Source organism: Scomber japonicus, chromosome 2, assembly GCF_027409825.1.
Source record: "Scomber japonicus isolate fScoJap1 chromosome 2, fScoJap1.pri, whole genome shotgun sequence".
Taxonomy (NCBI): domain Eukaryota; kingdom Metazoa; phylum Chordata; class Actinopteri; order Scombriformes; family Scombridae; genus Scomber; species Scomber japonicus.
This window is the reverse complement of record NC_070579.1, coordinates 6,634,934-6,662,617: the sequence shown is the minus strand read 5'-3', so window position 1 is coordinate 6,662,617 and position 27,684 is coordinate 6,634,934.

Genomic DNA, 27,684 nt, shown 5'->3' with positions numbered 1-27,684 from the left:
CCAATCAACGATCAATCCTTCCTCAGCAGAGCTAAAGTGTCACAGCAGCTGTCGTCTGCCTGATCGTTCTTCCTTCATCTGGTACAAGAATGGACGGAAAATTAGTGGAGAAACATCTTCTTCTTATACAACCAACTTCAATGATGCAGACAGCTATTCCTGTGCTGTTACAGGATATGAGGATTTCCCCTCTCCTTCAGTTTGTGAGTTTTCTTCACAGTCTTCCACTAACATAACAGCATCTTGTGAAGCCTTTTATCTAAAGTACTGTACAATGACTTCATGTATTTCTAGTATGAGTGACCCCACTGTCTCACTTGTTATTGGCAACATGTTTTTCTCATTGAGCTCTACTATTGTCAGTATCAATACAATACAACCTGTTCTGTGTTACTGCAGAGAAATATGTAGTTTTAACAGTTTAGAAATGTTTCATACTTCCTGTTACAGATAGTCTTTTACCAAGAGTCTATTACATATTCAGTCTCACTGTGACAACTAAACAATGGGGGGATCCCTGCTGTCTTTATCATACATTTCACACTCTGTTAACTCAGTGTGTGAGTTTACCTAACTATGTTACTAACACAATGTCAAAATGTTTCCAAGGTAACAGACAATTGATTTTAATATGAGCAGCAACGAGGGAATCAACGTTCACTCCTCACTTTGTGTCAAACATTTGCTTCTTACATTGTGTCAGTTATTCCACTGTTGACCAACTATGTTTTCTCCTCCAGATGCTCCAAAGCTTCCCTCTGTGTTACTGAGTCCCTCTGGTGAAATCATTGAGGGCAGTTCAGTGACTCTGACCTGTAGCAGTGATGCTAACCCAGCAGCTAAATACACCTGGTACAAGAAGAATGTAAATCCAGACCTTCAAGCTCTCAGTAAAGAACCACAGCTTGTCTTCAGCTCCATCCAGTCCTCTGACTCTGGAGAGTATTACTGTACAGCTGAGAACCAGCTGGGGAAGAAGACATCTGAATACATCTTTATTGATGTGAAATGTGAGTGAAACAGTCTATTTAGGAAGCAACATACAACTGTTAATCTCCTGAACTTTGTTAAACATATTTGATTTGATTAGTTTGATCATGTCTTCTTTCTTCAGCTCTGACTGCTTAACATTCAGTCTTCTGCTGTAGTTCACTGAGCAGCTTCAGTTCATCATGTTGAACTAATACAACCGTTCCTCATTTTATTGTTAATTCATATTAATATATCTCCTCCAGATGCTCCAAAGCTTCCCTCTGTGTCAGTGAGTCCCTCTGGTGAGATAGTGGAGGGCAGTTCAGTGAATCTGACCTGTAGCAGTGATGCTAACCCAGCAGCTAATTACACCTGGTACAAGGAGAATGAAGACTCACCAAAAGCATCAGGACAGATCTTCACCATCACTGATGTCAGAGCTGAACACAGTGGGAATTATTACTGTGAAGCCCAGAACAGAAGAGGACGCCATAACTCCACCTTACATCTGACTGTTGTGAAAGGTAAGTTAAACACACACACACACACACACACACACACACACACACACACACACACACACACACACACTATCTTGTTGAAGAGGTTTATCTTCTTTCTGTTGTTCCATTTTTTAGGGAAATCAGTATTAATGATGATCATCATTGGGTTGACTCTGGCGGTCCTGATACTGATTCCTCTGCTTCTCTTGATTCTGTGGATGAGGTAAAATAATAAAGACAACATCCTTTAATTTATCTTAATTATAGGTTAATTATAAGTTTATCATTTTAATTTTGTTAAAGATTTCTTGTTTTTGTTGGATTCAATGCAGGAAGAAGAAAGCTCTGAGCTCCACCACTGAAATGAATGAACCTGTAGAGACTATAGAGGTGAGAGAGAGACACTATTGACACAACTTGCCCTAAAGTACAGTTATAATTATTTGATTTGTAAACGTACTAGAACACATTTTGTTATCAACATGAAATCCTGAAGTGAATTTAAATTATAAAAACAGCTTTCTGAGTAGACTTCAGTAAATATTTCAGCACAGAATTAAGTCTGAAGCATTATTATTAAAACATTTTTTAATTCTATTATTATGCAGATTACACAAATGATGCTTGTTGAGTCTCATATTGTCATCTTTCCTCGTCAGCTGGACTCTCGTCCTGTGTATGAGAACGTCTCAGACTTGAAGGTCAACACTGGAGCAGAGACAGATGACGAAGAGGTCTACGAAAACCTGAAGTGAAATCCAGTCAGGTTGGAGCCTCCTGAAAGGTAAAAAACAGGCTGACATCAGATTCATAGTTACAGTTATTAGATGTACCTCATCTAAATGTCATGTGATTTTGTTGTGATGCAGTTGAACCAGAGGCTGGACTCACCTGATGGAAACAGAAAGTAGTACAACAGTGAAATATGAGAGTGGAGAGAGAGAGAGGCTGTAGAGGACCATGTGGACGTTTTCATGTTCAGTTTTCAGCAGCAGCAGCAGCAGGTAGAAGTGAGCAGCACAGACAGTCAGTAACAGCATGTAGCAGAAGCTTTGAGAAGAATGTGCTGATGGCAGCTTGAACTGAATCATGTCCACGTGTCAAACATGATTGATTGTTTAGATCAGTTGAATATCAGGTGGTGAGTGTGACTCGACTGATTTATAATTTACTGAGTGTTCTGTCTGAACTAATGCAAGCTTATTTTTAGTTATATTACAGATATTTAGGAGCTGCAATGCAAACTGTTATGCAATGCAAACTGTTATTTTAAATGTGTACATACTGTAATTAATCACTTTTGAGGAATCCTGATTGGCTTCTTGTGCAGTTTACTGTATATTTTCACACATCAAACATAATCTCAGGTCTATCACACTTTGCTGAATGTCACATTATCCAGGTATTGCAGTGGCTGATATACAATAAACAGCCAGCTTCCCTCTCACTGCTGCAGAGGGCGACAGTGTGCAGAAAGTTTCAGCTTTAAATCGTTTTTATGTTTATTTTTCAGGATCTGAATGTATTTACCAGATATGAAGACAAATAAAATGTTAATCTTTTCTTTAAATCTGTTCTTTTCTGCTAATTTATTTCTTACTTTCCCTCGAGTTTAGGAGGAAACTTGTCACAGTAACATACATTATTATGATTTTTGGATGTTGCTAAGATGAAGATGCACAGACACAGTTTGTATTGAAGAAGACATTAATTGTCATGTTAGCTGTTTATCTTCTTTTCAGTGCATTTAAACTCTTTGGGGTCACTCAGTGAAGCAGAATATGTGGCAGTTTACTGAGTATGAAGCCTTTTCAGTATAACAGTCCATACTTGTTAGTGACAGCTGTAGATCACTGACTGAATCATTTTCATACTTAGACACCTCGACTGTGACAGTTTGTTCAACTACTGTACAACAAGGTCACCAATGTGAACAATCAATGCTTCTGAAACTGAACCTCTAACTGTAATGATTAATGAATTTAATGTCAAGTGTAAACATATTAAGATGCAACTCAATCATAAAAAGTGAAAAGTACTAAAAGTAACTTTAAATGTGTGTAAACAATCAGTGATGGATGGTAAAATGTTGTCTCAGGGTTGTGATTCAGTATCTCTGATGTTTCACTGCCATCTAGTGGTGAAGCTTCAGTGTTGCAGATTCAGGCTTCATCACTGAAGTCTCCCTCCACTGTCTGCTTTAAAGGCTCAGTTCTCCTAAATAAGAAAAAAAAATTGCATGTTCCTTCAGATTCACATAATTTTGCTGTCACACTGTGAGATTTGGGTGTTTATTTCAAAAGGTAGGTACATCATTTTTATTTGTATCTTCAATATTCAGCCTTTTTTCTTGATAATTTAAACTATATCATGGTTCACAGGTCGGTGAATCTTTATACAGCAGAAGAACTGATGTCTGATGTGCTCTGTGTTACATTCAGAGTGATTGTGAATGAGTGAGTTTACAACTAGATGTAAAACAGTTTGTGATCTGATTTAAACATACATCTCTGAATGATTTCCTGATATACTTTAATTTTTATGTTTCTTATTACTTAAGATAAACATTCTGCTCAGCATGTTACTTCTTACTTCTCATACTGATGCACTACATATGTTGAACTCATTGTGGTATATTCAGTGTCTCAACATGCACTAGATGTGTGAGGAGCTGCATCAAACCAAATGTCACACATCGGTCACATCAGTCATATATGTCACGTATTTCTATCGACGCTGAACTGGAGGAGGAGGAGGAGGAGGAGGAGGAGGAGGAGGAGGAGAGCTTATTTGACCAAGAGCTACAATACCACTGTGGCAAGTATAACAATCTGGCAATGAATGGTTGAAGATCCGGGGTATATATACACTGCAGATTGATGAGTCGATGAGGAACAGGTGAGTATGATTGAGTAATGTGACACAGGTGAATGGAGTTGGGGACCAGCAACCAGAGAGAGAAGGATCCGCTCACACCAGCAGCCTGACACACAGAGACTGACAAGGACACAGAAACATTGGGGAAGGGGAAACACAAGAACACACTAGGAAATGCGGACGGAGCATCCATGACAGAAATATTTTGGTGTAATAAATTAAGTGTTGTATATTTTCTTTGGTAATTAATTGATTTGCTAATTTTGTTTTTAAAGTTAATATTATTTCATATCTGTTCTTTTGTGCTGATTTATTTCTCACTCCCTCTATTTTAGGATGAAACGTGTCACAGTGTAACAGTTTATTATGATTTAGGATGTTGTTAAAATGAAGATGCACAGACACAGTTTTATTGAAGATCGTAATTGTCATGTTAGCAGTTTTTCATTTTTTCAGTACATTTAAACACTTTGGGGTCACTCAGTGAAGCAGAATGTGTGGCAATTTAGTGAGTATGAAGTGAACAATCAGCATTTGTAAAACTGAACCAGTAACTGCAATTCAGTAACCTATAATGTCAGTTGTTAAATAGATTACAATGCAACTCAATCATTACAGGGGAAAAGTCCTGAAATAAATTTAAATGTGTGTAAACAATCAGTGATGGATGGTAAAATATTGTCTCAGGGTTGTGATTCAGTATCTCTGATGTTTCACTGCCCTCAAGTGGTGAAGCTTCAGTGTTGCAGATTCAGGCTCCATCACTGAGGTCTCCCTCCACTCGTCTCATCTCGTCTCGTTTTCTTGCCGCTTATCCGGGGTCGGGTCGCGGGGGCAGCAGCCTAAGCAGGGAAGCCCAGACTTCCCTTTCCCCAGCCACTTCGTCCAGCTCTTCCCGGGGGATCCCGAGCCGTTCCCAGGCCAGCCGAGAGACATAGCGTGTCCTGGGTCCCGGAGAGTGCCTTCCACCCTTTTCCGGTTGAGAACCATGGACTCGGATTTGGAGGTGCTGATTTTCAACACTGATTTTCATCCCGGCCGCTTCACATTCGGCGGCGAACCGATCCAGTGAGGGTTGGAGGTCACGGTCTGATGAAGCCAACAGGACCACATCATCTGCAAAAAGCAGTGACCCAATCCTGAGGTCACCAAACCGGACCTCCTCCACACCCTGGCTGCGCATAGAAATCCTGTCCATAAAGATTATGAACAGGATCGGTGACAAAGGGCAGCCCTGGCGGAGTCCAACCCTCACCGGAAACGAGTCCGACTTATTACCGGAAATGCGGACCAAGCTCTGACATCGGTCATACAGGGAACGGATGGCACGTATCAGGGGGTCCGATACCCCGTACTCCCGGAGAACCCCCCACAGGACTCCCCGAGGGACGAGGTCAAGTGCCTTCTCCAAGTCCACAAAACACGTGGACTGGTTGGGCAAACTCCCATGCACCCTCAAGGATCCTGTAGAGGGTGTAGAGCTGGTCCACAGTTCCACGGCCTGGACGAAAACCACACTGCTCCTCCTGAATCCGAGGTCCGACTATCCGACGGACCCTCCTCTCCAGCACCCCCGAATAGACCTTACCAGGGAGGCTGAGGAGTGTGATCCACGTGTAGTTGGAACACACCCTCCGATCCCCCTTCTTAAAACGAGGGACTATCACCCCAGTCTGCCAATCCAGAGGCACTGCCCCTGATGTCCACGCGAGTCGTGTCAACCATGACAGCCCCACAACATCCAGGGCCTTAAGGAACTTGGGGTGGATCTCATCCACCCCCGGGGCCCTCCCACCAAGGAGCTTTTTGACCACCTCGGCGACCTCAGCCCCAGAGATAGGAGAGCCCACACCTGGGTCTCCAGGCCCTGCTTCCATACTGGAAGCCATGTCGGTGGGATTGAGGAGGTCTTGGAAGTATTCCTTCCACCGATTCACAACGTCCCGAATCAAGGTCAGCAGTGCACCGTCCCCACCATACACAGTGTTGACGATGCACTGCTTCCCCCTCCTGAGAAGCCGGATAGTGATCCAGAACCTCTTCGAAGCCGTTCGGAAGTCGTTCTCCATGGCCTCGCCGAACTCCTCCGGTGGTTTTGCCTCAGCGACCGCTGTAGCTGCATTCCGCTTGGCCTGCCGATACATGCCAGCTGCCTCCAGAGTCCCACAGGCCAAAAAGGCCCTATTGGACTCCTTCTTTAGCTTGACAGCATCCCTCATTGCCAGTGTCCACCAGCGGGTTTGGGGGTTGCCGCAACGACAGGCATCGACCACCTTGTGGCCACAGCTCCGGTCGGCTGCCTTAATAATGGAGGCACGGAATATGGCCCACTCAGACTCAATGTCCCCCGCCTCCCCCGGTACACGGTTAAACACACATCTCTGAATCATTTCCTGATATACTTTAATTTTTATTTGTTTCTTATTACTTACGATAAACAATCTGCTTGGCATGTGACTTCTTATTTCTCATACTGATGCACTACGTATGTTGAACTCATTGTGGTGTATTCAGTGTCTCAACATGCACTAGAGGTGTGAGGAGCTGCATCAAACCAAATGTCACACATCGGTCACATTGGTCACATATGTCACGTATTTCTATAGACGCTGAACTGTTCCCACGATATCAAGTCATTTAACATCCTGATATCTGACTTCTGCTCACAGATCACAGACGACGAGCATCTTAACAGACAACGTCCTTCTCTGCTGTAAGTAGAACAGTTTACTGATATGACTATTACATGTTGTTTACATTATTTGATGTATTTTATTGTTTCTGAAGCCTCACAGAGAGATGAGAGGAGCAGCTATGAGTTTAACAGCAGCAGCGAGTGGATTTGTTGTCTTCCTTCTCTCTGTGTCAGGTACTGTATATCTACATTTACATTGTAGGACATTTATCACACTTATTCATAGCAGCATGAAGTGGTTTTAAGTACTTAAAATTATTGATTAAAAAATATTGCAGATCAGCAGATTTGATGTATTTGTGATGCAGTATGATGAATAACTTTTAAACTACAACAACAAACATTCACTTCTGATTATTCCTGTGTAAACTATAGCTGTTGAATGCAGTTCAAATGGTAAAAAAAGAAAAAGTCAGTATGCACTGTTGAACATTTTATTAACATTATATGAAGATGTTGAGCTGTATCTGTATCATGAGTGGTGGGGGTGGGGCCTGACTGATATGGTTTGTCCCCCCTCCCTCTCCATAGATTGAAAGAATCATATATGTTTATTCATGCATATACATACACTAAATGCAATGCACTGAGAATTTCATGTAATTTTATTTCTGCACTCTGTACTGTAGAGCTGTTACAACTCTTTTAGCTGTTACAACTATAACAGTTGCTCCTCCCTGTGAAAACGTATTAACACCTATTTTTCTGGTCGTGGCTTTCAGTAGTTTCCAACACGTCATATTCTGCATTTCTTGTTGGTTTTCACACTTAGCTGAGCAGCAACTTGAACAAATAACTAACAGAGAGGAAACTAACCACAAGCGCAAACTCTTTAAAGATTTAGTTTCTTCTTCTCATCCTGTTCAGTAAAACCACATTAATGTTCACAGCTTCAATACATTCTTGTTCCTTCACTGCATCTTCAGACTGTACTGATTGTGGTTTCTTATGTGCTCTGTGTTACAGTGGTACAGGGTCAGAATGACTGGGGAGTGAATTACACTTCTACTCACATCTGTGCCTTAAAAGGATCAACAGTGGACATAAACTGCACCTACAGTTACCCATCCAGGATAAATAATGATGATACTGCAGTTGATGAAACATTCTGGTTTACTAAAGAGAGTAATAATGAACTTGTGGATCTGAGAACAGTCTCAGAGTACGCAGGTCGTGTGCAGTATCACTGTGATAAGAACGACTGCACTCTGAGAATCACAGACCTGAGAGAGAGAGACTCAGCTGAGTACAAGTTCAGGTTCATAACAAACCAAGGAGAGAAATATGCTGGTTTACCTGGAGTCACTTTGAATGTCACAGGTAACATTTTCACTGGATGATTGTATCCAGTTTGAATTGGTAAATATCTTGAAAATATTTCTGTGAATGTTTGTGTATGACCATAAATTACATTTCTGTTCTTTCTTCACATATCCAGATCTCCAGGTGCAGGTGATCCCATCAACAATCAATCTTTCCTCAGCAAAGCTGAAGTGTCACAGCAGCAGTTGTCTACCTGATGATTCTTCCTTCATCTGGTACAACAATGGAAAGAATATTAGTGGAGAAACATCTTCTACTTATTCAACCAACTTCAATCATGCAGACAGCTATTCCTGTGCTGTTACAGGATATGAGGATTCCCCCTCTCGTTCAGTTTGTGAGTTTTCTTCACAGTCTTCCACTAACATAACAGCATCTTGTGAAGCCTTTTATCTAAAGTATTGTACAATGACTTTATGTATTTCTAGTAGGAGTGACCCCACTGCCTCACTTGTTATTGGCACCATGTTTGTCTCATTGAGCTCTACTGTTGTCAGTATCAATACAATAAAACCTGCTCTGTGTTACTGCAGAGACATATGTTGATTTAACAGATTAGAAATATTTTACCCTTCCTAATAGATAAACTCTTGGGGAATACACACACGCGCAAACAAACACACATACACAGACATACACACAAAAAGTATTTAGGACTAACTCTGCTGTTTTAAATTAATTTTATCTTTCAGGTGTTGATGGTCAATCCTGCAACAGAGTGATTTACACTGACAGAAGCATCTGTGCCTCCAGAGGCTCATCAGTGGACATTTCCTGCAAATACACAGTATACTATGGAGATGTCACATCATCATTCTGGTTCAGTCCTGATCGTAGTCATCAGTGGCAGAATCCCTCACAGCCTGAGGACCTTACTAAAGACTCCCAGTATGCAGGTCGTGTTCAGGTCCTTAAAACAGAGAGAGGACACTCCACTCTGAGAATCTCTGACCTGAGAGAGAGCGATTCAGCCCAGTATCACTTCACATTCAAAACGCAAAGCTTTGAATGGAGGAGTAGTTTACCTGGAACAACTCTGACTGTCACAGGTACTGATGAACACAAACAGACATAAATACTCAAACATTAGTACTTTTAGTAAGTAAGTAAATTTTTACTAATGATCGATCGTCATCACATTACAAACATACATGTTGAATACAGTTACAGCTCTACACTACTTCTAGTAATTATAACTGACGTCTTGATATTCATGTTCATCTATGATTATTTAGAACAAGTTATGATAATATTGTCCTTCTTCATAGATCCAGATCTCCAGGTTCAGGTGATCCCATCAACGATCAATCCTTCCTCAGCTGAGCTGAAGTGTCACAGCAGCTGTCGTCTACCTGATCGTTCTTCCTTCATCTGGTACAAGAATGGACAGAAAATTAGTGGAGAAACATCTTCTACTCATGTATCCAAATTTTATCATACAGACAGCTATTCCTGTGCTGTTACAGGATATGAGGATTTCCCCTCTCCTTCAGTTTGTGAGTTTTCTTCTCAGTCTTCCACTAACATAACAGCATCTTGTGAAGCCTTTTATCTAAAGTACTGTACAATGACATCATGTATTTCTAGTATGAGTGACCCCACTGCCTCACTTGTTATTGGCACCATGTTTTTCTCACTGAGCTCTACTGTTGTCAGTATCAATACAATACAACCTGCTCTGTGTTACTGCAGAGAAATATGTTGTTTTAACAGATTAGAAATATTTTAGCCTTCCTAATAGATAAACTCTTGGGGAATACACACACGCGCAAACACACACACACACACACACACAGACACACACGACTAAGTATTTAGGACTAACTGTGCTGCTTTAATTTAATTTTATCTTTCAGGTGTCTATGGTCAATCCTGCAACAGATTGAAGTACGCTGACAGAAGCATCTGTGCCTCCAGAGGCTCATCAGTGGACATTTCCTGCACATACACAGTATACCATGGAGATGTCACATCATTCTGGTTCAGTCCTAATCGTAGTCATCAGTGGCAGAATCCCTCACAGCCTGAGGACCTTAGTAAAGACTCCCAGTATGCAGGTCGTGTTCAGCTCCTTGAAACAGAGAGAGGACGCTCCACTCTGAGAATCTCTGACCTGAGAGAGAGCGATTCAGCCCAGTATCACTTCACATTCAAAACACAAAGCTTTGAATGGAGGAGTAGTTTACCTGGAACAACTCTGACTGTCATAGGTACTGATGAACACAAACAGACATAAATACTCAAACATTAGTACTTTTAGTAGGTAAGTAAGTAACTAAGTTTTTACTAATGATCGATCGTCAACACATTACAAACATACATATTGAATACAGTTACAGCTCTTCACTACTTCGAGGAATTGTAACTGATGTCTTCATGTGCATGTTCATCTATGATTATTTAGAACAAGTGATGATAATATTGTCCTTCCTCACATATGCAGCTCTCCAGGTGCAGGTGATCACAATAACAGTCCATCAGTCGCATATGGAGGCAGAGCTGAAATGTCTCAGCAGCTGCAGTCCAGCAGGTCGTATTTCTAACGTCTGGTTCAAGAACGGACAGAAAATGATGAAGGAGGAAACTTCTCTTTATTCAGGGCAGTTTAATCCTGGTGACAACATCTCCTGTGCTTTGAAAGGACATGAGGATTACCGCTCTCCTTCAGTGTGTGAGTTTACCTAACTATGTTACTAACACAATGTCAAAATGTATCCAAGGTAATAGACAGTTGATTTTAATATGAGCAGCAACGAGGGAATCAACTTTCACTCCTCACTTTGAGTCAAACATTTGCTTCTTACATTGTGTCAGTTATTCCACTGTTGACCAACTATGTTTTCTCCTCCAGATGCTCCAAAGCTTCCCTCTGTGTCAGTGAGTCCCTCTGGTGAAATTATTGAGGGCAGTACAGTGACTCTGACCTGTAGCAGTGATGCTAACCCAGCAGCTAATTACACCTGGTACAAGGAGAATGAAGACTCACCAAAAGCATCAGGACAGATCTTCACCATCACTGATGTCAGACCTGAACACAGTGGGAATTATTACTGTGAAGCCCAGAACAAAATAGGAAGTCATAACTCCACCTTACATCTGACTGTTGTCTCATTGACCCTCAATACTGTTGTGAAAGGTAAATCATGCACATGCACACACACACACAGACAGACACACACACACACACACACACACACACACACACACACACACACACACACACACACACACACACACACACACACACACACAATGACTACAGACTGTATACTGCACAAGAGGTCAGAAGAGGTTTATCTGCTTTCTGTTGGTCTAATTTTTTAGGGAAATCAGTATTGATGATGAACATCATCAGGTTGATTCTGGCGGTCCTGATGCTGATTCCTCTGCTTCTCTTGATTCTGTGGATGAGGTAAGACAATATTGAAGACAATAATTATTTTTCTTTTACTTTTCAAAACACAAACATAGATTTTGAATAATGAGTTTTCTTGTCATTAAATATTTTTTGTTTTTGTTGGATTCAATCCAGGAAGAAGAAAACTCTGAGCTCCACCACTGAACTAAATCAACCTGTAGAGACTATAGAGGTGAGAGAGAGACCTTACTGACATTTTATTATCAATATGAAATCATTAAGTGAATTTAATTTTAAGGAACAGCTTACTGATTAGAAACCAGTAAATATTTCAGAATAGAATTTAGTCTGAAGCATTATTATTAAAGTCTTTTTCTGATTTGTATTCTGACAGTATGCATGTATAAGGCTAACTGAGGCTCATATTGTCATCTCTGTCTATCAGTTGGACTCTTATCCTGTATATGAGGACGTCTCAGACTTGCAGGTCCGTCACTGCAGCACAGACAGAAGACACAGAGGAGCAGGAAGACCTGGAGTAAAATCCAGTCAGGTTGGAGCCTCCTGAAAGGTAAAAAACAGGCTGACATCAGATTCATAGTTACGATTATTAGATGTACCTCATCTAAATGTCATGTGATTTTGTTGTGATGCAGTTGAACCAGAGGCTGGACTCACCTGATGGAAACAGAAAGTAGTACAACAGTGAAATATGAGAGTGGAGAGAGAGAGGCTGTAGAGGACCATGTGGACGTTTTCATGTTCAGTTTTCAGCAGCAGCAGCAGTAGGTAGAAGTGAGCAGCACAGACAGTCAGTAACAGCATGTAGCAGAAGCTTTGAGAAGAATGTGCTGATGGCAGCTTGAACTGAATCATGTCCACGTGTCAAACATGATTGATTGTTTAGATCAGTTGAATATCAGGTGGTGTGTGTGACTCAACTGATTTATAATTTACTGAGTGTTCTGTCTGAACTAATGCAAGCTTATTTTTAGTTATATTACAGATATTTAGGATTAGAGCTGCAATGCAAACTGTTATTTTAAATGTGTACATACTGTAATTAATCACTTTTGAGGAATCCTGATTGGCTTCTTGTGCAGTTTACTGTATATTTTCACACATCAAACATAATCTCAGTTCTATCACACTTTGCTGAATGTCACATTATCCAGGTATTGCAGTGGCTGATATACAATAAACAGCCAGCTTCCACAACATCTCTGTAGTTGGAAACATGATTTCAGTTCCCTCTCACTGCTGCAGAGGGCGACAGTGTGCAGAAAGTTTCAGCTTTAAATAGTTTTTATTTTTATTTTTCAGGATCTGAATGTATTTACCAGATATGAAGACAAATAAAATGTTAATCTTTTCTTTAAATCTGTTCTTTTCTGCTAATTTGTTTCTTACTTTCCCTCGAGTTTAGGAGGAAACTTGTCACAGTAACATACTTTATTATGATTTTGGGATGTTGCTAAAATGAAGATACACAGACACAGTTTGTATTGAAGAAGACCTTAATTGTCATGTTAGCTGTTTATCTTCTTTTCAGTCCATTTAAACTCTTTGGGGTCACTCAGTGAAGCAGAATATGTGGCAGTTTACTGAGTATGAAGCCTTTCCAGTATAACAGTCCATATTTGTTAGTGACAGCTGTAGATCACTGACTGAATCATTTTCATACTTAGACACCTCGACTGTGAGAGTTTGTTCAACTACTGTACAACAAGGTCACCAATGTGAACAATCAATGCTTCTGAAACTGAACCTCTAACTGTAATGATTAATGAATTTAATGTCAAGTGTAAACATATTAAGATGCAAATCAATCATAAGAAGTGAAAAGTACTGAAAGTAACTTTAAATGTGTGTAAACAATCAGTGATGGATGGTAAAATGTTGTCTCAGTGTTGTGATTCAGTATCTCTGATGTTTCACTGCCCTCTAGTGGTGAAGCTTCAGTGTTGCAGATTCAGGCTTCATCACTGAGGTCTCCCGTCATTGTCTGCTTTAAAGGATCAGTTCACCTGAATAAGAAAACACACATTTTCTCACTGACCTCCTGTGGTAGTTATATAAATAACATCTCATTACAAAATGTATCTGACAGAACCAAAACAATATTTTGTATATGTCTCGATGTTTTGCTTTTTTTCTTGTTCAGTTAAACTGTTTCATAGTTTAAAGGTCAAAGAGATTTTCTATAGGGGCCATGAGTACATCTTTACACAGCAGGAGAACAGATTTCTAATGTGCTTTGTGTTACAGTCAGAATGATTGTGAATGAGTGAGTTTACAACTGTAAATGTAAAACATTTTGTGATCTGATGTATACATAGATCTGTTTAATTTTTGATGTACTTTATTAGTTTCTTAATACTTGCAATAAACACTGTGCTCAGCATGTGACTTCTTACTTCCCATACTGATGCACTACACATCTATGAACTCATGGTGGTGTAATCAGTGTGTTGGTTAGAGTAGAAGGGAATGTGTTTGGTTATTAATAATGACTAATAATTAGCCTATCAGAAATCATGATTAATTATTAACAAGAAAATAAAGAATAATCTATTCTAATTATTAATTTGGGGCACCACCGGGAAGACCGGAACAATAACCAAACAAAAAAGTCAATTTAGCCTCAATCAAGAATCAAATAGGAAAGGTGAAGTAATGAAGTCTGAGCTCTGACTATTTTGATCAGCCACTTATCACAACAACATATGCACAATGATCACAAAACGCTTCTCTATAAAACTAAAACATGTATTAACAAATGATTAATTAAGTTAATCAATGAATAGTTACAAATTGTACTACCACCATAACTAATAGACGAACAACAACAGATGTGTATGGAGAACTGTAAAAGATAAACAGGTGTGTGTGAGAGAGAGTGGTGTGTTCAGGAGCGATGGCGTTCAAGATGGCGGACTACGGTCTGCTGCAAGTCTCGTCACACAAGAACAGGATGCAGTTACGGGGACTGCTTCCGTTGGAAATTGTGCTATTCCCACAACTTTTCTCCTCATAAAGCTATAATATGGAATAATGAAGATGTTACTGTCAGGAAAAAGTCCATATTTAAACAGAAATGGATTGATAAGAACATTATTTTTATATGTGACCTTTTCGACTGTCATGGGATAATGCTTAGTTATGAACGTTTTCTTCGTCTTAAAGCCTTTCCTGTTACAAGTAAAGAATTTAATTACGTAACTAAAGCAATCCCTAATGGTCTGTCTCTCCTTATGAGATGCCATTATCAGTATCAAGAAACACTGAGAATAAAACCTCTTCTGATGTTAAATGGACTTGATGTAATGGATTCTAAATGTAACAACAAGCATATACGTAATATTTTTTATGAAAAGAGGAAAATTACTCCACGAGGGAAAGCTTTTTGGGATAACATCTTTATGGACACTGACTGGAAGAAGGCCTGGACCTTGCCTTATAAGTTCTGTATTTCCAATAAAATAAAAGAGGTTCACATCAAAATTTTACACACTATATATCCAACAAATTTATATTTCTCTAAATTTTTAGATATTGAAAATAAATGCATTTTTTGCAATACGGAACCAGAATCCTTAACTCATTTATTCTACCACTGTGCTCAATCTATCAACTTTTGGACTCAACTTGAACAATATATAGTGTGTAAAATCAAGATAAACATTGTAATTGACTGCAAAAGTGTGATTATGTTTTTTGTTCATAAAGAAAAGGACATCACCTTTTTGATGAACTTATTCATTTTGTATGGCAAATTCCACATACATAAATGCAAATACTCCAAAACCTCACCCAACTTTAGAAGTTTCTTGCACGAGTTCAAAGAGTACATGAAATCCCTTACAGTAATTGACACTAAACAAAGTATCACATCCATAGATATTTACGAAAGATTTTTCAAGGAAGAATAAAGCTTACACCCCCCCCCCCTTTTTTATTTTTTTTTCTCTCCCCCCCCCCCCCCCTTGTGTTATTTTATAGTTTCCTTTCCTTGATTTTGTATTTTCTTACAATATTTAAATAACTTTATTTTTTTGTAATTCATTTATTTTTGATACATATTGGAGCACCTGTCTAATATTTCATGTGTTGTTATCATAGAGGTTATTATCTGTACAACTGTTTTGTGTACATCAGTTGTTATGCACAATGTTTAAATAAAGATCATTGAAAAAAAAAAAAAAAAAAAAAAAAAAAAAAGGGGACTGCTTCCGCTGGACAAAATGGCGTAAGGGTGCCGACTCATTTCTTTTATACAGTCTATGGTGCCGATTCATGGTCAAAGTTCCCAAACACACCGGCTCAGCAACACACACGTGGCTAAGGAGAAGGCTAATTAGCATGTAGCTTAGCTTAGCCTGCCTTGTCTCACCAACAGATGGGTGATGAGGCATGTGTACGTGTGTGCGTGGTTAGTTAGAGGGAGAGAGAGAAAGTGGCAAGCTTTGCACACAGATAAGCATGCGCACAGCGGAAGCAGTGGACGAGTGTTACCTGATATTAGCCGACAAAGTTGTTGTTTCTCTCGTTTAAGATGGCGTTAATCCACAGGCAAGCTAAATTGCCAAAAAGATAGAGATGTGATTGTACAGGAAATGAAGTGGCTGATCTGTCCGTAGATATTCGTGAGCCACTTCATCTGGTCTCTCAACTCCACAGGGCTACTTAATTCCTCTACAAACAAATTAACACAAACTAACAGAAACAGTTCAGCATATCTCTATGGCAACAACAGTAAACAAAGACTCTATGAGAGTTCCCAGTAAGTGTCCCAAAGCACAAGCAAACGCAGCAATAGGCTACAAAATAATACTAAACTAGTATTATATACACACACTAATAAATCAGTCAATATTTCTAGGTATTGATCAAATGTGTGTAAACAATCAGTGATGGATGGTAAAATGTTGTCTCAGGGTTGTGATTCAGTATCTCTGATGTTTCACTGCCATCTAGTGGTGAAGCTTCAGTGTTGCAGATTCAGGCATCATCACTGAGGTCTCCCTCCACTGTCTGCTTTAAAGGCTCAGTTCTCCTAAATAAGAAAAAAAAATTGCATGTTCTTTCAGATTCACATAATTTTGCTGTCACACTGTGAGATTTGGGTGTTTATTTCAAAAGGTAGGTACATCATTTTTATTTGTATCTTCTATATTCAGCCTTTTTTCTTGATAATTTAAACTGTATCATGGTTCACAGGTCGGTGAATCTTTACACAGCAGAAGAACTGATGTCTGATGTGCTCTGTGTTACAGTCAGAGTGATTGTGAATGAGTGAGTTTACAACTAGATGTAAAACAGTTTGTGATCTGATTTAAACATAGATCTCTGAATGATTTCCTGATATACTTTAATTTTTATTTGTTTCTTATTACTTAAGATAAACACTCTGCTCAGCATGTTACTTCTTACTTCTCATACTGATGCACTACATATGTGGAACTATTATTCAGAGTCTCAACATGCACTAGAAGTGTGAGGAGCTGCATCAAACCAAATGTCACACATCGGTCACATATGTCACGTATTTCTATCGACGCTGAACTGTTCCCACGATATCAAGTCATTTAACATCCTGATATCTGACTTCTGCTCACAGATCACAGACGACGAGCATCTTAACAGACAACGTCCTTCTCAGCTGTAAGTAGAACAGTTTACTGATATGACTATTACATGTTGTTTACATTATTTGATGTATTTTATTGTCTCTGAAGCCTCACAGAGAGATGAGAGGAGCAGCTATGAGTTTAACAGCAGCAGCGAGTGGATTTGTTGTCTTCCTTCTCTCTGTGTCAGGTACTGTATATCTACATTTACATTGTAGGACATTTAGCACACTTATTCAGAGCAGCATGAAGTGGTTTTAACTAATTCAAATTATTGATTAAAAAATATTGCAGATCAGCAGATTTGATGTATTTGTGATGCAGTATGATGAATAACTTTTATACTACAACAACAAACATTCACTTCTGATTATTCATGTGTAAACTATAGCTGTTGAATGCAGTTCAAATGGTACAAAAAGAAAAAGTAATTTTATTAACATTATATGAAGATGTTGAGCTGTGTCTGCGTCATGACTGGTGGGGGTGGGGCCTGGCTGATATGGTTTGTCCTCCCTCCCTCCATAGATTGTAAGAATCATATATTTATATTCATGCATATGTATACACTCAATGCAATGCACTGAGAATTTTATGTAATTATATTTCTGCACTCTGTACTGTAGAGCTGTTACAACTCTTTTAGCTGTTACAACTATGACAGTTGCTCCTCCCTGTGAAAACGTATTAACACCTATTTTTCTGGTCGTGGCTTTCAGAAGTTTCCATCCAACACGTCATGTTCTGAATTTCTTTTTGGTTTTCACACTTAGCTGAGCAGCAACTTGAACAAAGAACTAACAGAGAGGAAACTAACCACAAGCGCAAACTCTTTAAAGATTTAGTTTCTTCTTCTCATCCTGTTCAGTAAAACCACATTAATGTTCACAGCTTCAATACATTCTTGTTCCTTCACTGCATCTTCAGACTGTACTGATTGTGGTTTCTGATGTGCTCTGTGTTACAGTGGTACAAGGTCAGAATGGCTGGGGAGTGACTTACACTTCTACTCACATCTGTGCCTTAAAAGGATCAACAGTGGACATAAACTGCACCTACAGTTACCCATCCAGGATGAATAATGTTGATACTGCAGTTGATGAAACATTCTGGTTTAAAGAGAGTAATAAAGCAGATGCGGATCTGAATACAGACTCAGAGTACGCAGGTCGTGTGCAGTATCACTGTGATAAGAACGACTGCACTCTGAGAATCAAAGACCTGAGAGAGAGAGACTCAGCTGAGTACAAGTTCAGGTTCACAACAAACCAACCAGGAGGGAAATATATTGGTGTACCTGGAGTCACTTTGACTGTCACAGGTAACATTTCAATGTGAATATTGTATCCAGTTTGAATTGGTAAATATCTTGTAAATAGTTCAGTGAAAATGTTTGTGTGTATGAACATAAATTACATTTCTGTTCTTTCTTCACAGTTCCAGATCTCCAGGTGCAGGTGGTCCGAACAACAACCGGTTCTTCCTGGGCAGACCTGAAGTGTCACAGCAGCTGTTATCTACCTGATGGCTCTTCCTTCATCTGGTACAAGAATGGGCAGAAAATTAGTGGAGAAACATTTTCTATTTATTCTGCCAAATTCTATCATACAGACAGCTATTCCTGTGCTGTTACAGGATATGAGGATTTCCCCTCTCCTTCAGTTTGTGAGTTTTCTTCAGTCTTCCACTAACATAACAGCATCTTATGAAGCATTTTATCTAAAGTACTGTACAATGACTTCATGTATTTCTAGTAGGAGTGACCCCACTGCTCACTTGTTATTGGCAACAAGTTTTTCTCATTGAGCTCTACTGTTGTCAGTATCAATACAATACAACCTGCTCTGTTTTACTGCACAGAAATATGTAGTTTTAACAGTTTAGAAATATTTTAGCCTTCCTAATAGATAAACTCTTGGGGAATACACGCACACACACACACACACACACACACACACACACACACATACACACACACACACACACACACATCCACACAACAAGTATTTAGGACTAACTCTGCTATTTTAAATTAATTTTATCTTTCAGGTGTCTTTGGTCAATCCTGCAACAGAGTGATTTACACTGACAGAAGCATCTGTGCCTTCAGAGGCTCATCAGTGGACATTTCCTGCACATACACAGTATACCATGGAGATGTCACATCATTCTGGTTCAGTCCTAATCGTAGTCATCAGTGGCAGAATCCCTCACAGCCTGAGGACCTTAGTAAAGACTCCCAGTATACAGGTCGTGTTCAGGTCCTTAAAACAGAGAGGGGATGCTCCACTCTGAGAATCTCTGACCTGAGAGAGAGCGATTCAGTCCAGTATCACTTCACATTCAAAACAAGAAGCTTTGAATGGAGGAGTAGTTTACCTGGAACAACTCTGACTGTCACAGGTACTGATGAACACAAACAGACATAAATACACAAACATTTGTACTTTTAAAAACATTGAAGTTTTTACTAATGATCAATCGTCACAATCATCACATTACAAACATACATTTTGAATACAGTTACAGCTCTATATTACTTCTAGTAATTGTAACTGATGTCTTGATGTGCATGTTCATCTATGATTATTTAGAACGAGTGGTGATAATATTGTCCTTCCTCACATATGCAGCTCTCCAGGTGCAGGTGATCACAATACCAGTCCATCAGTCTCATATGGAGCCAGAGCTGAAATGTCTCAGCAGCTGCAGTCCAGCAGGTCGTATTTCGTACATCTGGTTCAAGAACGGACAGAAAATGATGAAGGAGGAAACTTCTCTTTATTCAGGGCAGTTTAATCCTGGTGACAACATCTCCTGTGCTTTGAAAGGACATGAGGATTACCGCTCTCCTTCAGTGTGTGAGTTTACCTAACTATGTCACTAACACAATGTCAAAATGTATCCAAGGTAACAGACAGTTGATTTTAATATGAGCAGCAACAAGGGAATCAACTTTCACTCCTCATTTTGTGTCAAACATTTGCTTCTTACATTGTGTCAGTTATTCCACTGTTGACCAACTATGTTTTCTCCTTCAGATCGTCCAAAGCTTCCCTCTGTGTCAGTGAGTCCCTCTGGTGAAATCATTGAGGGCAGTTCAGTGACTCTGACCTGTAGCAGCGATGCTAACCCAGCAGCTAATTACACCTGGTACAAGGAGAATGAAGACTCACCAAAAGCATCAGGACAGATCTTCACCATCACTGATGTCAGACCTGAACACAGTGGGAATTATTACTGTGAAGCCCAGAACAGAAGAGGACATTATAACTCCACCTTACATCTGATTGTTGTGAAAGGTTTATTTTTCCTTCAGAGCCATAGACATTTACAATCCAGCTGTCATAATCCAGATGTTTGCACTTATTGTAGTTGTGTGTGAAGAGAGCTGAATATACATATATCGAAACATTGGACCCAAACATGCTGTAACACGCTGATTAACTGTGTGTATTTTCTTATTGATCTCTATAACCCAGGAACACGACAACCAATCACTGCTGGAGTAACAACTGCTGTTCTCCTGTCTATCATAATGTTGACAATAGTAATGATAATAACAATAATAATCCTCTCTGTCTACCTATGGATGAGGTAAGCAGTTCTGTTTCCCTGAATAATTGTTGAAAACTCAGTCATTTGTGTTTTTAATTAATTCTCTTCACCAGGAAAAAGAGAGTCTCCAATCAATCGTCTGAGGCTGAGGAGAGACCAGACGACAGAGAGAGGGTGAGGAGGGAGAGTTATACTATTCTATCCTGGTTTCACACATCCACACTCACTATCTTAAAGTGACACTAGAAAACTAATCTGACTGTGAAGCTCTTCATGTTGTTTCTTAACAATCCTTCTTCACAGAAACCTTCTTTCCTCATTTCTATCACCCTCCAGACACAGCCAGAGCAAGATAACCTTCTGTATGCCAGTGTGCAGTTCTCCAACAACCAGGCAGATCCTCTCTACTCCAACATCAGATCAGATCAGCTCCACAGACACATGGAGGAACAAGAGGTTACCGAGTACGCTGCTGTCAAATTTAACAGAGCTGGTAATGCCCCGAGGTGAGCAGCTCTTCACACAGGAACACAGTAGCAACAGTTTTACTTAAGTTTTTTATTCATTTTATTTGCTTGTTTCGTTAATTATTATGGATGTATAATTTAATACATTATCTTCAGATTCACCTGATTTATTGTTTTAATTTCCCCTCTCAGAACCAGAGGTCAGCAAACTGGGGACGATCCAGCTGCACTGTACAGCACAGTCAACAAAATGTCATGAACACATCAGCAATCTCACATTTGTTTGTTTTTAATTTTTTTTATTACTTCAGCAATCTGAAGAAGAAAAAAGAAAAGCTCCAACTCATTTTTTCATGTACTGCTAGAATATTCATCTAAAGAGAGCAATTATGTTTTTCCTTATTCTCAGTCATGTATTTAGTCAGTCAGTGTCAGGTGTTCATGTTAAAAGTGGCTGACATGTCAAATATGTATAGAAGTATTCCCTGTGAGTTTATAAAAAATAATTTCTACTTTCAGTCTGTGCTGATGACTGGCTTTATCATCAAATTTAGATTTATGGCAACCATAATTTACAAAATGAACATCACGCTGTATTGGAGACTTGAAGGTAGCAATTGATACCATAAACTCCCTGTGAAAATGTTGAACCAATAGACTCGCCCCCTGCTGGCTATTGCAGAGATTGCAGGTTTTAGGAATTGGAACAACCTGCTTGATATCAGTTGGTGTCACAGGTGGTAATTGGCTGCAGGTTAGGAAGACAGTGGATGTCGAGATTAGACCGAAACACCTGCCTACTTGAGTGTTATAGTGGAAAATAGGCGAGAAATAGGTATTTTGATGAAGAAATCTGAGAGGATTCAAGTTTTGTGCTGTTTAGTTTGTGAAATTGTTACGGCAAACTAAGGGACCTAAGCGCAGGACACCAAGACAAGGCAAATAATCGAAGAGTTTATTTACAAAGATGCAATGTGTGATGACAAGGGAAGTGCAGGCAGTCACCAGGGAAAACAACTTCGTAAAGCGAAGTCAGGCAGTGATTGAATCCAGTGCAGATACAGATGGCTGGATGGTGGAGATCCTCTCTGGTCACTGGCAGACAGTATGACAAGCAAAGGTTCCTGGACACAAGGACGGAGAAGTAAGTCAATGGGTCTGTTCGAAACCGCATACTTTCCTACTACTCGTACTAACTGACGTCATTTGAAGTAAGTAGTGTGTTTCAAATGCGTAGTATTTGATTTAGAGTATGTGAAAAGTTCCTGGATGGTTTACTAGATTCTCCAGAAACACAGAGTATGCATCAAGAGCTGAGTACTCACACTCAAAATATCCAAGATGCAACGCAACTTCCGAAAAAAAAAACCCAAAATACAAACGTCACAGAGTTAGCTCCAGCGGGAAAAAAAAATAAATTAGCTCCAGCGAGGGTATGTTCGCTTCCTGTTTTCAAAATAAAAGCACCAATTCTATCGTTATTGTTTTCTTAATAATAAAAGGTAACGAGTATTTTATTTTGTGAAAATGGCCGGAAGTGCGTTACTCGCTACGGCTAACTCCAAAATCGCAGGAACAAAACTTTAAACAGGTGCTATTTGGACAAATTAGCGTCACATTGTGGATCTAAAGGGCTACTTTATTTTCCCACCTAAAAAGGTTAGAAATGTGGATAAAGTGGTATATTTACAGAGTTAGAGCTAAAATGAAATCAGCTTCAGCCTGCTGATTTCAGTTCGGGTAGGAGCGAAATGCATTGTGGGTTATCGTGTAGTTTACTACAGTGTAAACGGTCTGCTTACTATCATAGACTGTATAAAAGAAGGTAGAAGTGAGCAGCACAGACAGTCAGTAACAGCATGTAGCAGAAGCTTTGAGAAGAATGTGCTGATGGCAGCTTGAACTGAATCATGTCCACGTGTCAAACATGATTGATTGTTTAGATCAGTTGAATATCAGGTGGTGTGTGTGACTCAACTGATTTATAATTTACTGAGTGTTCTGTCTGATCTAATGCAAGCTTATTTTTAGTTATATTACAGATATTTAGGATTAGAGCTGCAATGCAAACTGTTATTTTAAATGTGTACATACTGTAATTAATCACTTTTGAGGAATCCTGATTAGCTTCATGTGCAGTTTACTGTATATTTTCACACATCAAACATAATCTCAGTTCTATCACACTTTGCTGAATGTCACATTATCCAGGTATTGCAGTGGCTGATATACAATAAACATCCAGCTTCCACAACATCTCTGTAGTTGGAAACATGATTTCAGTTCCCTCTCACTGCTGCAGAGGGCGACAGTGTGCATTAAGTTTCAGCTTTAAATAGTTTTTATGTTTATTTTTCAGGATCTGAATGTATTTACCAGATATGAAGACAATTAAAATTTAAATATTTTCTTTAAATCTGTTCTTTTGTGCTAATTTATTTCTTACTTTCCCTCGAGTTAAGGAGGAAACTTGTCACAGTAACATACTTTAATATGATTTTGGGATGTTGCTAAAATGAAGATGCACAGACACAGTTTGTATTGAAGGAGATCTTAATTGTCATGTTAGCTGTTTATCTTCTTTTCAGTGCATTTAAACTCTTTGGGGTCACTCAGTGAAGCAGAATATGTGACAGTTTACTGAGTATGAAGCCTTTTCAGTATAACAGTCCATATTTGTTAGTGACAGCTGTAGATCACTGACTGAATCATTTTCATACTTAGACACCTCGACTGTGAGAGTTTGTTCAACTACTGTACAACAAGGTCACCAATGTGAACAATCAATGCTTCTGAAACTGAACCTCTAACTGTAATGATTAATGAATTTAATGTCAAGTGTAAATATATTAAGATGCAACTCAATCATAAAAAGTGAAAAGTACTGAAAGTACATTAAAATGTGTGTAAACAATCAGTGATGGATGGTAAAATGTTGTCTCAGGGTTGTGATTCAGTATCTCTGATGTTTCACTGCCATCTAGTGGTGAAGCTTCCGTGTTGCAGATTCAGGCTTCATCACTGAGGTCTCCCTCCACTGTCTGCTTTAAAGGCTCAGTTCTCCTAAATAAGAAAAAAATGTTTTTCGCAGGTTCCTTCAGCGTCTAACACTACAGATAGTTTTCGATTCATTTTGCAGTCACATTGTGAGATTTGGGTGTTTATTTCAAAAAGTAGGTACGTCATTTTTAATGTTTATGTTTATTTGTGTCTTCAATATTCAGCCTTTTTTCTTGATAAGGGTAAAGTCAAAGAAATGAACTGTAGAGAGCATCAGTACATCTTTACACAGCAGAAGAACTGATTTCTGATGAGCTCTGTGTTACAGTCAGAGTGATTGTGAATGAGTGAGTTTACAATTGTAAATGTAAAACATGTTGTTATCTGATTTAAACACAAACCTCTGAATCATTTCCTGATATACTTTAATTTTTATTTGTTTCTTATTACTTACGATAAACAATCTGCTCAGCATGTGACTTCTTACTTCTCATACTGATGCACTACATACTTTGAACTCATGGGGGTGTATTCAGTGTCTCAACATGCACTAGATGTGTGAGGAGATGCTTCAAACCAAATGTCACACATCGGTCACATATGTCACGTATTTCTTTACACGCTGAACTGTTCCCACGATATCAAGTCATTTAACATCCTGATATCTGACTTCTGCTCACAGATCACAGACGACGAGCATCTTAACAGACAACATCCTTCTCTGCTGTAAGTAGAACAGTTTACTGATATGACTATTACATGTTGTTTACATTATTTGATGTATTTTATTGTCTCTAAAGCCTCACAGAGAGATGAGAGGAGCAGCTATGAGTTTAACAGCAGCATCGAGTGGATTTGTTGTCTTCCTTCTCTCTGTGTCAGGTACTGTATATCTACATTTACATTGTAGGACATTTAGCACACTTATTCATAATAGCATGAAGTCATTTTAATAAAGTCAAAAACATCCCAGATCAGCACTTTTCTAGGTTTGAATGAAGTCAAAATGGTAAAAACACTGTAATAAGATGTTGAGCTGTGTCTGCGTCATGAGTGGTGGGGGTGGGGCCTGGCTGATATGGTTTGTCCTCCCTCCCTCCATAGATTGTAAGAATCACATATTTTTATTCATGCATATGAATATATTCATAGTTATATGATGGTACAGCAATGCACTGAGAATTTTATCTTATCATGATGTTTTTAATCAGTTTGGTGATTTCTGCACTCTGTACTGTAGAGCTGGACGACTGTTTTAGCTGTTACAACTATGACATTTCAACCACCCTGTGAAAACATGTTGACACCTATTTTATTTTGGCGGCTTTCAGAAGTTTCCAGTAAGTCATGTTCTGCATTTCTTTTTGGTTTTCACACTTAACTGAGTAGCAACTTTACCACAGAACTGACAGACAGGAAACTAACCACAAGCACAGACTCTTTAATGATTCAGTTTCTTCTTCTCATCCTGTTCAGTAAAACCACATTAATGTTCACAGCTTCAATATATTCTTGTTCCTTCACTGCACCTTCAGACTGTACCATGCTCTGTCTCAGTGCAGATATTTTTTTTTAAAGTATATTTTTGGGGCTTTTTGCCTTTATTGTACAGGTTAATAGAGAGAGAGAGAAAGGAAATGAGGGGCAGAGAAGGGGGCAATGACATGCAGGATAGGACTGCTCAGTGCGGGATTCGAACTGGGGTCGCCTGCAGCAATGATTGTAGCCTCAACAGCCTTAACTGTAAACAGCATCTAAAACAGTTTTTTTGTACAGTAAATCCAAAGAAAACAGTTTGTCTTTGGACTTTTATATTCCTGTGTTCACCCAGGCTTTATTCAAAGGGGCAAATATAAAGTGTTGAAAATAAACATGAGGAAAAACTATGTGAACGGTGAATATAAGACACATAGGTGTTCTGATTAAGCTTTTTCAAAACTACAACAAACAAGGAAAATAACAGGATGTTTGGATGAGAACGACTGAAGATAAAATCATATTGGTGCCATGATCCACACTGTCTTATTCACTGATTCTTAACTTCTTTTAAATCTGATTGTGGTTTCTGATGTGCTCTGTGTTACAGTGGTACAGGGTCAGGATGACTGGGGAGTGACTTACACTTCTATTCACATCTGTGCTTTACAAGGATCAGCAGTGGACATACGCTGCACCTACAGATACCCATCCAGGAAAAATAATGTTGATACTGCAGTTGATGAAACATTCTGGTTTACTAAAGAGAGCATTAATGAACATGTAGATCTGAGAACAGACTCAGAGTACGCAGGTCGTGTGCAGTATCACTGTGATAAGAACGACTGCACTCTGAGAATCACAGACCTGAGAGAGAGAGACTCAGCTGAGTACAAGTTCAGGTTCATAACAAACCAACCAGGAGGGAAATATTCTGGTGTACCTGGAGTCACTTTGACTGTCACAGGTAACATTTTCATGGAAAGTCTTGCTTGAATCTTGGATGGTTAATATCTTGGAAATGTCACCGTGAATGTTTGTGTGTATGAACATAAATTACATTTCTGTCCTTTCTTCACAGTTCCAGATCTCCAGGTGAAGGTGATCCCATCAACGATCAATCCTTCCTCAGCTGAGCTGAAGTGTCACAGCAGCAGTTGTCTGCCTGATCATTCTTCCTTCATCTGGTACAAGAATGGACAGAAAATTAGTGGAGAAACATCTTCTTCTTATTCAACCAACTTCAACTATGCAGACAGCTATTCCTGTGCTGTTACAGGATATGAGGATTTCCTCTCTCCTACAGTTTGTGAGTTTTCTTCACAGTCTTCCACTAACATAACAGCATCTTGTGAAGCCTTTTATCTAAAGTACTGTACAATGACTTCATGTATTTCTAGTAGGAGTGACCCCACTGTCTCACTTGTTATTGGCAACAGGTTTTTTTCTTCAAGTTCTACTGTTGTCAGTATCAATACAATACAACATGATCCCTGTTACTGCAGAGAAATATGTAGTTTAAAAAATGTAGAAATGTTTCATCCTTCCTATTAGAGAAACTCTTTTACTAGGCGGTTAACAACTAGATTCATTATATCGTCAGTCTCACTGTGAAAATTAAAAAATGGGGGCATCACTGCTGTTTTTATAAAAATGTTTACACTCTGTTAACTCTGTATGTGAGTTTACCTAACTATGTCACTAACACAATGTCAAAATGTATCCAAGGTAACAGACAGTTTATCTTAATATGAGCAGCAATGAGGGAATCAACTTTCACTCCTCACTTTCTGTCAAACATTTGCTTCTTCTATCATCTACCATC